The sequence below is a fragment of the Delphinapterus leucas genome, chromosome 6 (genome assembly GCF_059928025.1).
Source record: "Delphinapterus leucas isolate spDelLeu-1000000601 "Yukka" chromosome 6, BTC_Dleu_Yukka2, whole genome shotgun sequence".
Lineage (NCBI taxonomy): Eukaryota > Metazoa > Chordata > Mammalia > Artiodactyla > Monodontidae > Delphinapterus > Delphinapterus leucas.
In genome coordinates this window covers 114,442,158-114,456,236 of record NC_143134.1, presented here as the reverse complement: position 1 = coordinate 114,456,236, position 14,079 = coordinate 114,442,158, and the positions used below count along the sequence as shown (strand labels likewise).

Genomic DNA, 14,079 nt, shown 5'->3' with positions numbered 1-14,079 from the left:
GCTTCAGTAGTTGTGGCACATGGGCTTCAGTAGTTGTGGTGCTCGGGCTCTAGAGCGCAGGCTCAGTAGTTGTGGTGCATGGGCTTAGTTGCTCCGTGACATGTGGGATCTTCCTGGACCAGGGCTCGAACCCCTGTACCCTGCACTGGCAGGCAGCCTCTTAACCACTGTGCCACCAGGGAAGCCCTCTAGGCCCTTTTGACATAGGTTTTAGTTTAATTCTCATGACAGTTCTGTGAGGGGAAAGTTATTATCCCTATTGTTTTCATTTATTATTTTTATTTCTTAAAATTAGGATACAGAACAATCAGGACACAGAACAGTTACAGTGCCCCAAAAAACTATTTTGTGTATTATCCTTATTTTACAGAAAAGAAACATTGAGGCTCAGAGAAAAGAAATGATTCTTAAACAATCACAAAGTCAGGTAGTGGCTGAGGTTGGGATAGAAGCTACACTATACCTACCTTTAAAAATTGTACCTTCACCTCAGAGCCGAATTGGAGCTCTAAGTTAATGAGACTGTGTAGAAGGGGACATTCCTAGGCTTTAAGAATAAAGGGTTATGTCATAGGATGGAAGCCTTTGAAAACCCAACACTGTGGAAATAGAGCTGCTTTCTTATTCCTGTGTAGTGTGGGGTTTGTCTAGGATACCTCCGACACTTGTTTTTGTTTTTTTTTTTTGGCTGCGTTGGGTCTTCATTGCTGTTCGTGGGCTTTCTCTAGTTGCGGTGAGTGGGGGCTCCTCTTCGTGGCAGTGCACAGGCTTCTTGTTGCAGTGGCTTCTCTTGTTGCAGAGCACGGGCTCTAGGTGTGCGGGCTTCAGTAATTGCAGCACTCAGGCTAGTTGCAGCACGTGGGGTCAGTAGTTGTGGCTCAAGGGCTCTGGAGCGCAGGCTTAGTAGCAGTGGCACACGGGCTTAGTTGCTCCGTGGCATGTGGGATCCTGCCGGCGCAGGGATCAAACCCATGTCTCCTGCATTGGCAGGCGGATTCTCAGCCACTGCACCACAGGGGAAGTCCCACCTCCAACACTTTTTTAATCAGTACAGATTTATGTTTTTAGTCTTTATGCAGTTGCTTTTCAGTGAAAAACAGGAGTTTAATCTTCTGCTAGCTTCCTTTATTAACCTGCTGGGTTTTGTTTTTGTTTTTCCTTTTTTTCTTCTGCCATGACTTGGACATAGGTTTTTTTCTCTTTTGAGCTTGAACTGGGTTGGCTCTCCAAAGCTTCTGGACCTCCTTGTTTCTTGGGTAGGCAAAACTAGTCAGGTGCCCCAGTGTCTGCTAGGGAAAAGGGTTAAATCACGTGGGTAGGATTGGGTCGAAGGCATGGGTCATAAAACATTACTCCTGTGGCTGCCAAGAAAATGCTCATTTTTTTGTGAAGAGACTGGTCCAATGTTAGTCATTTGATTATATAATTTATAATATATAATTATATATATTATATATAATTTATAATATAATATAATTAAAGCAGGGATTTTGGATAATTTCTTTAGATATATGATAAGGCCTACTTTTTCTCCCCCATTTTGTCTTCTCATGGATCACATCAAGGGTAAAGATGGGACTTTGCAAAACTGTTATGCAGAACTGTTACTTTGAATTCTTAATAACATCCTTACTAAGTTGGCATTGTCATTTCCTCCTTTATACAAATGAGGAAAATTGAGGTACAGAGAGGTTAAGTACTAGCTTCTTCAAGATTCCTAAGACAGAGCCAGTAATCTAACTCAGGTTTTTTGTGGGGTTTTGTTTTGTTTTGTTTTTGGTGTGTATGGATTTTGTTTTTGTTTTGGTGTGGCTCCAAAGCTGTCTCTTTGTATTACCTATTTGCTATCTTCACTAACGCACTTCCAGTGCCTCTCAAGGGCATTGCCAGTGTTCAGAGAATGGTGGTGGTGTTTATACCCCTTTTTTCCCTTTAAAGTATCAAATCATTCTTGAGCATTTTAACTTTAAAAAGAAATTCAGTTCAGAGTTGTGTTGTGGTGACTTCAACATCATTTAAAAATTCAGGGCATCAAAATCTTCAGGAGCTGATTGTAACATTGAGGGACTTAGGGCTGTTGAGATTTGGAATATCCACTGATCCAGAGCCACATGGTTACTGGGCAGAAGGTGATAGGGCAAAAAGGTACTTGGCTATGGGCTGAGCCCACGTGGGGTCAGGCTGTATCACAGGAAGAAGCCAGAGCTGAATTCCAGGTCACAGAGGGCTGAACCTAGGCAGGTACCAGCACTCCCAAGGGATATGGTTCAGATGCAGGCCATTGGTGGCCAGTGTTTTGGCCTGACTTACCATTTGTAATTACTACTAGGCCTCTCCAAGCAGGTTTATTAACCTTTATTATTATTTTTTAAATAGTTATTTATTTATTTGGCTGTGCTGGGTCTTAGTTGTGGCACGTGGGATCTAGTTCCCTGACTAGGGATTGAACCCAGGCCCCCTGCATTGGGAACGCAGTCTTAGCCACTGGACCACCAGGGGAGTCCCTATTAACCTTTTAAATATATGGAGAGGCCATGTTCAGGAGATACCTGCCACTGAAATTACACACTTTCTAGAAGTTTACATGGTCACCATTCCCATTAGAGTCATAAGTGCCCACTGACAAAACATGGCAGGGATTAATTCACTTAAGCAGTTTTAAGGGAGCCTTTTTTAACTTCAAAAATTGTGAATATATGGTTTTGTTCTTTGTAAAAATTGTACCGCCGTTTTTTCTCCAGGCTTCTAAAGGCAATAGCTATTAATACTTGAAAAGTTAGAAAATTAGTATTTTTTCTTTCATATGTATTTTATTTAACTAATAAACTTTATTTTTGGAGCAGCTTTAGGTTCACCCCCAAATTGAGTGGAAACTACAGAGAGTTCCAATATACTCCCTGTTCCCAACGTGCATGACCCCCAACCAACTATCAACATCCATTACCAGAGTGATGCATTTGTTACAGTTGATAAACCTACACTGACACATCATTGTCACCCAAAATCCATAGTTTCTATTTTATTTATTTATTTATTTATTTATTTATAAAATGACCATTGCTGGTTTCAGCCACTGCTCTTTTAAAAAATATATTTATTTATTTATTCATGCATGCATGCATACATTCATGAATGTATGTAGCACCGGGGGGTCTTTGTTGCGGCGCGCGGGATCTCTGTTGCAGCGCACAGGATCTCCGTTGCAGCCTTCAGACTCTTGGTTGCGGCATGTGGACTTCTTAGTTGTAGCATGTGGACTCTTAGTTGCAGCATGCATGTGGGATCTAGTTCCCCGACCAGGGATCTAACCCAGGCCCTCTGCATTGGGAGTGCGGAGTCTTACCCACTGGACCACCAGGGAAGTCCTCATAGTTTAGATTTCACTCTTGGTATTGTACGTTCTGTGGATTTTGACAAATAGATAATGATGTGTATTACCATTGCAGTATGTTACAGAATAGTTTCACTGCCCTAAAAATTCTCTGTGCTCTGCCTATTCACCTCTCTCTCCCTCCTTCCTAACTACTGGCAACTACTAATCTTTTTGCTGTCTCCATAGTTTTGCCTTTTCCAGATGTTATACAGTTGGATTCATATAGTATGTGGCCTTTTTAGATTGGCTTCTTTCACTTACTAATATGCATTTAAGTTTCCTCCCTGTCTTTTCATAGCTTGATAGCTCATTTCTTTTTAGCACTGAATAACAGTTCCTTTGTCTGGATGTACCACAGTTTATCCACTCACCTACCAAAGGGCATCTTAGCCACTTCCAAGTTTTGGCAGTTATGAGCTGCTATATATAAACATCTGTATGTAAGTTTTTGTGTGGACATAAGTTTTCAGTTCATTTGGGTAAATACCAAGGGTGGTTACTGGATCATATGGTATGAGTATGTTTAGTTTGTATGCAACTGCCAAACTGTCTTCCAAGGTAGCATTTCTACCAGCAAGGAATGAGAATTCCGGTTGCTCTACACCATCCTCCCCAGCATATGATATTGTCTCTCTCTCTCTTTTTTTGGTGTGGGAGTCATTCTAACAGGTGTGTAGCGATATCTTGTCATATTAACTTGCACTCCCCTAATGATAGATGATGTTGAACATCTTATGCTTGCTTGCCATCTCTGTATCTTCTTTGGTGAGGTGTCTAGTAAGGTTTCTCACCTATATTTTAATTTGGTTGTTCATTTTCTTATTGTTGAGGGTTTTTTCTTATTGTGGAGTTTTAAGAGTTTCTTTTATAATTTTGGATAGCAGTCCTTTATCAGATGTGTCTTTTTTTTTTTTTTTTTTGCGGTACGTGGGCCTCTCACTGTTGTGGCCTCTCCTGTTGCGGAGCACACGCTCCAGACGCACAGGCTCAGCGGCCATGGCTCATGGGCCCAGCCGCTCCGCGGCATGTGGGATCTTCCCAGACCGGGGCACGAACCCGTGTCCCCTGCATCGGCAGGCGGACTCTCAACCACTGCGCCACCAGGGAAGCCCTCAGATGTGTCTTTTACCAATATTTTCTCGTAGTCTGGTCATCTCATTCTAATGACATTGTCTTTAGCAGACCAGAAATTTTTCATTTTAATGAAGTCTAGCTTATAATTATTTCTTTCATGGGTCATGCTTTTGGTGTTGTACCCAACAATTCATTGCCATGCACAAGGTCATCTAGGTTTTCTCCTGTGTTATCTTCTAGGAGTCTCATAGTTTTGTGTTTTTCGTTTAGGCCTGTGATCCATTTTGAGTTAATTTTTGTTAAGGGTGTAAGGTCTGTGTGTAGATTGATTTTTTTTTTTTTTTTTATGTAGATATACAGTTGTTCCAGCACCATTTCTTGAAGGCTAACTTTGCTACATTTTATTGCCTTTACTCCTTTGTCAAGGATCGTTTGGTTGTATTTATGTGGGTCCATTTCTAGGCTCTCTATTCTGTTCCATTAATCTATTTGTTTTTTCCCCAATACCACACTGTCTTGATTACTGTGACTTCATAATAATTCTTGAAATCAGATAGTGTCAGTTCTTCAGCTTTGTTCTTCTATTTCAATATTGTATTGGCCATTCTGGGTCTTTTGCCTCTGCATATAAACTTTAGAATCAGTTTGTTGATATCTACAAAATAAGTTGCTGGGATTTTGATTGAGATTGCATTGCATCTGTAAATCAAGGTGGGAGGAACTGGTATCTGGTGATATTGACTCTTCCTATCTATGAATATGTAATATCTCTCTAGTACTTTTTTGACATTTTTTTCATCAGGATTTTGTAGTTTTCCTCATATAGATCTTGTACATATTTTGTTAGTTTTATACCTAAGTGTTTCATTTTGGGAGGGTTGTGCTATTGTAAATGGTAATGTATTTTTAATTTCAAATTCCATTTGTTCATTACTGGTATATAGGAAAGTGACTGACTTTTGTTTATTAACCTTGTATCCTGAAACCTTATTATCACTGCTTATTAGTTCCAGGAGTTTTTTGTTGATTCTTTAGGATTTTCTACATAGACGATCTTGTCATCTGTGAACAAAGACAGTTTCATTTCTTCCTTCCTAATCTGTATACCTTTTATTTCGTTTTTGCTGTCTTATCACAATAGCTGGGACTTCCAGTGTGATGTTGAAAAGCAGTAGTGAGAGGGGCATCCTTGCATTGTTCCTGATCTTAGCAGGAAAGCTTTGAGTTTCTTATCATTAAGTTTGGTGTTAGCTGTAGGTTTTTTGCAGATGTTCTTTATCACATTAAGGAAGTTCCCTTCTATTCCTAGTTTCCTGAGAGTTTTTATTGGGAATGGGTGTTGGATTTTGTCAAATGCTTTTTTCTGCATCTATTGATATGATCAAGTGTTTTTTTTCTTTAGCATGTTGATTCGATGGATTATATTAATAATTTTCAAATGACAAACCAGCCTTGCATACCTGGAATAAATCCCATTTGGTTATGATGTATATTTCTGTTTACATTGTTGGATTCCATTTGCTAGTATTTTGTTGAGGATTTTTAAATCCGTATTAATGAGAGAAATTGGTTTGTAATTTTCTTACAAGGTCTTGGAATGCTGGCCTCACATAATAAGTTAAGAAATATCCCTTCTGCTTCTGTATTCTGGAAGAGATTATAGAAAATTGGTATAATTTTGTTCTTACGTGTTCTGTAGAATTCACCAGTGAACCCATATGGGCCTGGTGCTTTCTGTTTGGGAAGATAATTAATTATTGATTTAATTTAATAATAAGCCTATTTAGATTATTTCTTCTTGTGTGAGTTTTGGGAGATTATGTCTTTCCGGGAATTGGTCCATTTCATCTAGGTTATCAAATTTGCGGGCATAAAGTTGTTCATAGTATTTCTTTATTCTAATGTCTGTGTGATCTGTACTGATGTCACCTCTTTCATTTCTGATTTTGGTAATTTGTGTCTTCTCCCTTGTTTTCTTAGCCTGGCTAGAGGCTTATTGATTTTATTTATCTTTTCAAAGAACCAGCTTTTGGTTTTGTTGATTTTCTCTATTGATTTCTTATTTTCGATTTCATTGATTTTTTTTTTCTCTAGTTCTTATTATTTCTTTTCTTCTGCTTGCTTTGGGTTTAATTTGCTCTTCATATTCTAGTTTCCTAAGGTGGAAGCTTAGATTATTGATTTTAGATCTTTTCTAATATTCAATTTTCAACTCTAATATTGAATTCAAATTCAACTCTAAAACATTCAGTGCTATTAATTTTTCTTTAAGCACTTGTATTGATGCATCCTACAAATTTTGATAAGTTGTATTTCATTTGATAAGTTGTATTTTCATTTTTAAAATATTTCAAAATATTTAAAAAATTTCTCTTCAGATTTCTTCTTTGACCCATGTGTTTAGAATTGTATTGTTTAATCTCCAAATATTTTAAGTAATTTTCCAGCTATCTTGCTGTTATTGATTTCTAGTTTAATTCCATTGTGATCTGAGAGCAGACATTCACTGTATGATTTGTGTTCTTTTAAGTTTGTTAAGGTGTGTTTTATGATCCAGAATGTGGTCTGTCTTGGTGGATGTTCCACATGAGCTTGAGAAGAATGTGTAATATTGCTGTTGTTGGATAAAGTAGTCTGTAAATATCAACTATATTCAGTTGATTTGTAGTTCAGTTTAGTTCAGCTGTGTTCTTACTGATTTTATGGCTGTTGGATCTGTCCATTTCTGATAGATGGGTGTTAAAGTGTCCAACTATAATAATAGATTCAAATCTATTTCTTTTTGCAGTTCTATCAATATCAGTTTTTACCTCATATTTTTTCATAAGCTAAAAAATTAGTGTTTACTATATTATTATGATGATTTAAATTATACATACACATACTTTTGATATATGTCACAATAAAAATTGGACACACAGACATAAATAAATATTTAAAAATGAAACTATGAATAAGTATTCAACCACATTTTGGGTCAAAGAATTGTAAATTTAAATAATGAGTTTACCTCATATTTTGATGCTGTGTTGTTAGGTGCATACACATTAAGGGTTGTTATGTCATCTTTGGAGTACTGATGCCTTTATCATTATGTAGTGCCCTTTGTTATCCCTGATAACTTACCTCACTCTGAAATTTGCTTTGTCTGAAATTAATATACCCATTCTTAGTTTTTTTTTTAGCCTGTTAACTTGTTTTTAAAGTTTTTAAATTTTATTGTGGAAATATCCAAATATATGCAGATGTAAAGAGAATGGTATAAAGAGCCCCGATGTACTCATCAGTCAGTTCCAAAAATTATAACTTTTTTGAAGTATTTAAAAAACTTTTCCCCAAATATTATTACAAAAATTTCAAACACCAGAGAAGTTAAAGACTGTAGAGTGAATACTCATATGCCCACCTCCTATATTCTCCCATTGTTTCACTCTGCTTTAATCCATATCTATCCATCCATCTGTCCCTCTACCCATCTGTCAATTCATTTACTTTTTAAAAAATATAGGTTACATACAATATTATGTTAGTTTCAGGTGTTCTACATAATGATTTGACATTTGTATACATCGTGAAATGATCCTCATGGTAAGTCTAGTAACCATCTCTTCCTGTACAACTTTCAATATTATTGACCGTACTCCTTAATGTATATATTACAACCCCATGACTTATATTATGTAACTGGAGGTTTGTACCTCTGAATCCCCTTCACCAGTATCATCCACTCCACCAATATCATCCACTCCACCACCCCCCTCTTTTGGCAACCACCTATTTGTTCTTTGTGTCTGTGAGTCTGTTTCATTTTGTTTTGTTTTTTAGATTCCAAATGTGAGATTGTGCAGTATTTGTCTCTGTCTGACTTATTTTACTTAGTATAACATCCTTTAGATTCATCCATGTTGTCACAAATGGCAGGATTTCATTTTTTTAGTGACCAAATAATATTTCATTTTATATACATAACCACATCTTTTTTTTTTTTTTCATAACCACATCTTTTTACCCACTTGTCTATTGACGGACACTTAAGTTGCTTCCGTATCTTCCTATTGTAAATAATGCTGCAATGAAGATTGTTATGTATGTCTGTATATTCAAATTAGTGTTTTTGTTTTCTTTGGGTAAATACCCAGAAGTGAAATTGTTGGATCTTATGGCAGTTCTATGTTTAACTTTTTGAGGAACTTCTATACTGTTTTCTATAGTGGCTGCACCAGTTTACAGTCCCACCAACAGTGCACAAGATTTACCTTTTCTCCACATCTTCACCAAGACTTACTTATTGTCTTTTTGACTAAAAGTAAAAGGGTGGAGAAAGATATATCATGGTAACACCAATCAAAAGAAAGCAGGGCAGGGGTGTCCTTAAAACACATCAAACATCAAAACACTTGTTTTTTGATGACACACCTGCTTTCTTTTGATTGATGTTACCATGATATATCTTTCTCCATCCCTTTACTTTTAATCTATATGTGTGTTTCCAGTAGACAACATGTAGTTGGGTCTTGTTTTTGGATCCACTCTGACAATCTCTGTCTTTCAATTAGTGTATTTAAGATGTTTAAGGTGATAATTGATATAGTTGGATTAATATCTACCATATTTGTTAGTATTTTCTATTTATTGCCCTTATTATTTGTCCTTAATTTTGTCTTCCACATTTTTTTCTGCCTCTTGCAGTTTTAAGTGAGCATTTTATATGATTCTGTTTTCTGAGTATGTCAATTGTACTTCTTTTTTAACTTTTTTTTAGTGGTGCCCTAGAGTTTGCAATATACGTTTACAACTAATCTAAGTCAGCTTTCAAATAACACTATACTATTTCACAAGTAGTATGCATACCTTATAATAACAAAATATTCCTATTTCCTACCTCCCATCCCTTATATCATGTTGTCATTCATTTCACTTACACGTAAGTATATACAGTAGAATACATGCTATTACTATTTTTTTTGCGGTACGCGGGCCTCTCACTGTTGTGGCCTCTCCCGTTGCGGAGCACAGGCTCCGGATGCGCAGGCTCAGCGGCCATGGCTCACGGGCCTAGCTGCTCCGCGGCATGTGGGATCTTCCCGGACCGGGAAATGAACCTGTGTCCCCTGCATTGGCAGGCAGACTCTCAACCACTGCGCCACCAGGGAAGCCCGCTATTATTATTTTAAACTGTTACTTGTTAGAACTAAGAATAAGAAAAATAAGTTTTAATTTTACCTTATTCTCCAGTGCTCTTCCTTCTTATTATGTAGATCTGAGTTTCTGACTTTATTAACATTTTCCTTCCCTCTGAAGAACTACTTTTAACATTTCTTGCTAGGCAGGTGTACTGGCAATGAATTCTCTCCAATTTTGTTTGTGTGAGAAATTCTTTATTTCTCTTTCACTTTTGAAGGATAATTTCACAGGATAAAGAATTCTAGGTTGGTGGGTTTATTTCTCTCATCACCCTAAACATTTTACTCTATTCCCTTCTTGCTTGCATCATTTTGAGGTTAACTTGGATGTAATTATTACCTTTGCTCCTCTATAGGTAGGATGTTTGTTCCCTCCAGCTTCTTTCAAAATTTTTTTCTTTTAAGTTATGTCACCCTTTTTAAATTTTTATATTATATTTTATTTTATTTTATTTTGGCTGCTCTGGGTCTTAGTTGCGGCATGTGGGATCTTCACTGTGGCATGCAGGCTCTTAGTTGCAGCATGTGGACTTCTTAGTTGTGACGTGCGGACTCCTAGTTGTGGCATGTGGACTCCTAGTTGCAGTATGCGAACTCTTAGTTGCAGCATGTATGCAGGATCTAGTTCTCTGACCAGGGATCGAACCCGGGCTCCCTGGAGTCTTACCCACTGGACCACCAGGGAAGTCCAAGATTTGATTTTTTTCTTTTAACCTTTGATTTTCTGAAGTTTGAATATGATGTCTAGGTGTAGTGGGGTTTTTTTGACATTGATCTTGCTTGGTGTTCTCTGAGCTTCTTGGATCTGTAGTTTGGTATCTGACATTAATTTGGGGGAAATTCTCAGTCATTATTACTTCAAATATTGCTTCTGTTTCTTTCTTTTCCTTCTAGTATTCCCATTACACATACATAACACCTTTTGTTGTCCCACAGTCCTTGGAGATTCTGTTCTTTTGTTTGTTTCAGTCTTTTTTCTCTTTGCTTTTCAGTTTTGGGAGTTTCTACTGTCATATCTTCAAGGTCAGAGATCTTTCTTTAGCCATGCCCAGTCTACTATTGAGCCTATCAAAGCCTTCTTCATTTCTATTACAGTATTTTTTATTTTCTAGCATTTTATTTTGATTCTTTCTTAGAATTTCCACCTCCCTGCTTAAATTATCCATCTTTCATGTTGTCTGTTTTCCATTAAAACCCTTAGCATATTAATCATATTCTTTAAAGTTCCTGGTCTGATAATTCCAACATTTCTGCAGTGTCTGACTCTGATTTCTGATGCTTGTTTTGCCTTTCAGTATGCCTTGTGGGGTTTTTTTGTTGAAAATTGAATGTGGTGTACTAGGTAAAAGGAACTGCTATAAACAGGCCTTTAGTAATGTAGTGGTAACATGTGGGGAAGGGGAAGCATTCTATAGTCCTTTGATTTGGTCTCAGTGTTTTGGTGAGCCAGTGCTGCAGAACAGCGAACTTTACTAGTGCTTCTCAGGGTTCTTTTCCCCCTTAGGTGGGACAGGATGGCTGGGTGGGCTGGAGTTGGGTTATTCCTTTTTCTTCATGTAGGATGTTAGAGGAAGCTAGAGTTGGGTATTTCCCGTCTCCTAGGTTGGTTAGGCTCTGATAAAACTCCAGCAAGTTAGGCTCTAATAAAATAATTTTTTCCTGAATGCAGGCCTTGTTAAGAACAGAATGCTCTGGTATATTTCAGGGGTCTTTTTCCCCTCTCTCTTCTGGAAGCAAGAAGGAATTTTTCTCTGATACTCACTGTGAGGTCCTGGTAGAGGTTTTGGAGGTAAAACTCACAAAAGTGTGGAGCCCTCCTGTGACTGGGTCCCTCTGGAGTTTTTTGTTTTTGGCCGTGCCATGCAGCATGCGGAACTTCCCCAACCAGGGATTGAACCCGTGCCCCCTGCATTGGAAGCATGGAGTCTTAACCACTGGACCACCAGGGAAGTCCTCCCTCTGGAGTTTTAACTCTCAGAGTTAGCCGCACTTAGCTTCCAACAATTCATCAACTACAGCTTAGGTGTTCTTACTCTGGCACTGGTTCCTGTGGAATTTTCTGCTCAAGAGTTTCAGCTTTAGTAGGTTGTGATTCTCTGTTAACTGTATCTGTCTCTCCAATTTTGGGGACAGTGTTTTGCCATCTGACCTCACTTCTCTGCCACATCTATGAAGAGTTGTTGATTTTCCACTTTGTTCAGCTTTTTCTTGTTGTTAGGACAGAGTGGCAACTTCTAAGCTCCATACATGGCCAGACTGGAAACTGGAAGTGGTATTGATTTTTTAAAGAATTTGAGATAGGGATGTCATTTCTTCCTACTTTTAACCTTATCCAAAAATTGTCATTTAGTTTAGAGAGCTTCCTGCCGAGGCATTTACTCACTTTCTACACCCCTCTTTGTAAATTTGGCACATATAAATTTACCCCATGACAAAAATGGGAGTCTTTATCCAGCTGCAATGAGAAAGCTCACCATTTGGATTTCTGCATTTTTTTTTTTTTTTTTTTTTTTGCGGCACGCGGGCCTCTCACTGCTGTGGCCTCCCCCGTTGCGGAGCACAGTCTCCGGACGCGCAGGCTCAGCGGCCATGGCTCACGGGCCCAGCCGCTCCGCGGCACATGGGATCCTCCCAGACTGGGGCACGAACCTGTGTCCCCTGCATCGGCAGGCGGACTCCCAACCACCGCGCCACCAGGGAAGCCCGATTTCTGCATTTTTTGACTGGAAAATTTTATTTTCTTCATGACAATCCCAGGAGTTCAGAGCTTGCTTCTCAGACCTTGTCTCTGTCCCTTAGCATAAGTCCTCTCTCTGACATCTGCTCCTGCACATCTACAAGGATCACGTTTTCTGAATCCAAAATCAGAACAACAGATCTCACATGAAATTTTTTTCCCCTTTTAAATAGACTATTTTTTAGAAAGGTTTTAAGTTCACAGCAATATTGAGCAGAAAGTACAGAGTTTCCATATACCCACTTCCAAACATATTGTACAATCTCCTCCCATCAACATCCCATACCAGAATGGTACATTTGTTATAATCAGTGAACCTACATTGATATTGTACAATATTATCACCCAAAATTCATAGTTTACATTAGGGTTCACTCTTCATATTTTATACTTTATGGATTTCGACAAATGTGTCATGATATCACATGGGCTTTTTATATGGAGATTTAGTTTGAATTCCTGAATATTGGAATTTATAGAACATTGGTTCATGGAGACCACAGAACATAATAATCTTGGAAAAAATCAAAGTACGGTCACTGTATGTAGATGTGTCAGATCAGTTTCAGTGCTTTTCTGCTTTGACTAGTGCTTGAAAGGGCCGTGGAATAGACTACGTAGCAGGTGACAAGCAGGGATACAGACTTGTTTGCTCAGGTGGCTTGGCAAAGGCTGCAAGAGTTGCCATGGGGGTCTCCTGGGGACCGGGAGGCTATAGAGCCAGATAGATCTGACTTTTCCGAAAGGTATCAAACTACTGGAATTTGAACATGCATAGGTTTGGATTCAACTTTTTTTCTTTCACCAATATCTCTAAAATATATGGCACATACTAGAAGCTCTGAAGTTGGTTTAATCTTCGGAAGATCAGTACGTACCAGTTTTTCAGTTTTCTGGTGAAAGGATGGAACACTAACAAAGTCTGTCACTTTGTACAAATTTGTAGTGTTTTTTTTTAATGTCTTATTTGCTTTATATATTTTTTCTGATTATATTTCCTTCTGAAAAGAGAATACCTTTTTTTCTGATTTTAATGACAATACATATTCATTGTCAAACATGTCTTTTAAGTTTATTTCTCCTGAGAGCTCTACAATTAAGGCTTGTGACTAGTACTCACTTTGGAACTATAACTGAAAACATTAAAAGCTCAGGAAACATAAAGAGTGATTTTTATATTTGATTCATAGACCTACACTGACCCTTCTCCCTAGCTAAAGACCAGAATTCTTAATCCTTTCAAATATCTTTATTTGCATGTCTCTCGGCCCCTTAAGCCTTCACACTCTCGTTTTTTCCTTATTTGTTTTGGTTGGATGAATCACACAGAGTTAAAGCTGTGGCAACCTCCTGTACCTTCTTCTTTCATGATCTCCATATCCAGTCAGCCAGGCAATTCATCTTACCTGTCTTTGTTTTACTTTTACATTTCTGTTTTCATCACTGAGTAACCACCTTCCCCTCCCTTCATTCCCTGCAACTTTTTAAAGCTTGTATTTATTGATACTTTATATGCCAGAAATTATGCCAGGTAGTTATCAACCGGAGTTTATTTGGCCATGTCGAGCGCTTTTTTTTTTTTACTTTTATTTGCATTTATTTTTTGCAGCATTTATTCCCGGGCCATAAGTTTTTGTTTCTTCAATTTCTTCTGGGATATCTTTTTCTTCTGGGCAACCTCCTCTTCTGGTTTAGGAACAATCTGTTCTTTT

The 14,079-nt window shown here is 38.0% G+C and overlaps 1 protein-coding gene and 1 pseudogene across 3 annotated transcripts in view; both read left to right on the top strand.

Moving 5' to 3' along the window:
• Positions 1-14,079, top strand: part of NR6A1 (nuclear receptor subfamily 6 group A member 1) — a 206,910-nt gene that overhangs the window by 92,522 nt on the left and 100,309 nt on the right. The gene's annotated exons all lie outside the window — the stretch shown is intronic.
• The window catches only part of LOC149749050 (large ribosomal subunit protein eL6 pseudogene), a 105,376-nt pseudogene extending 91,297 nt beyond the window's left edge, over positions 1-14,079 (top strand).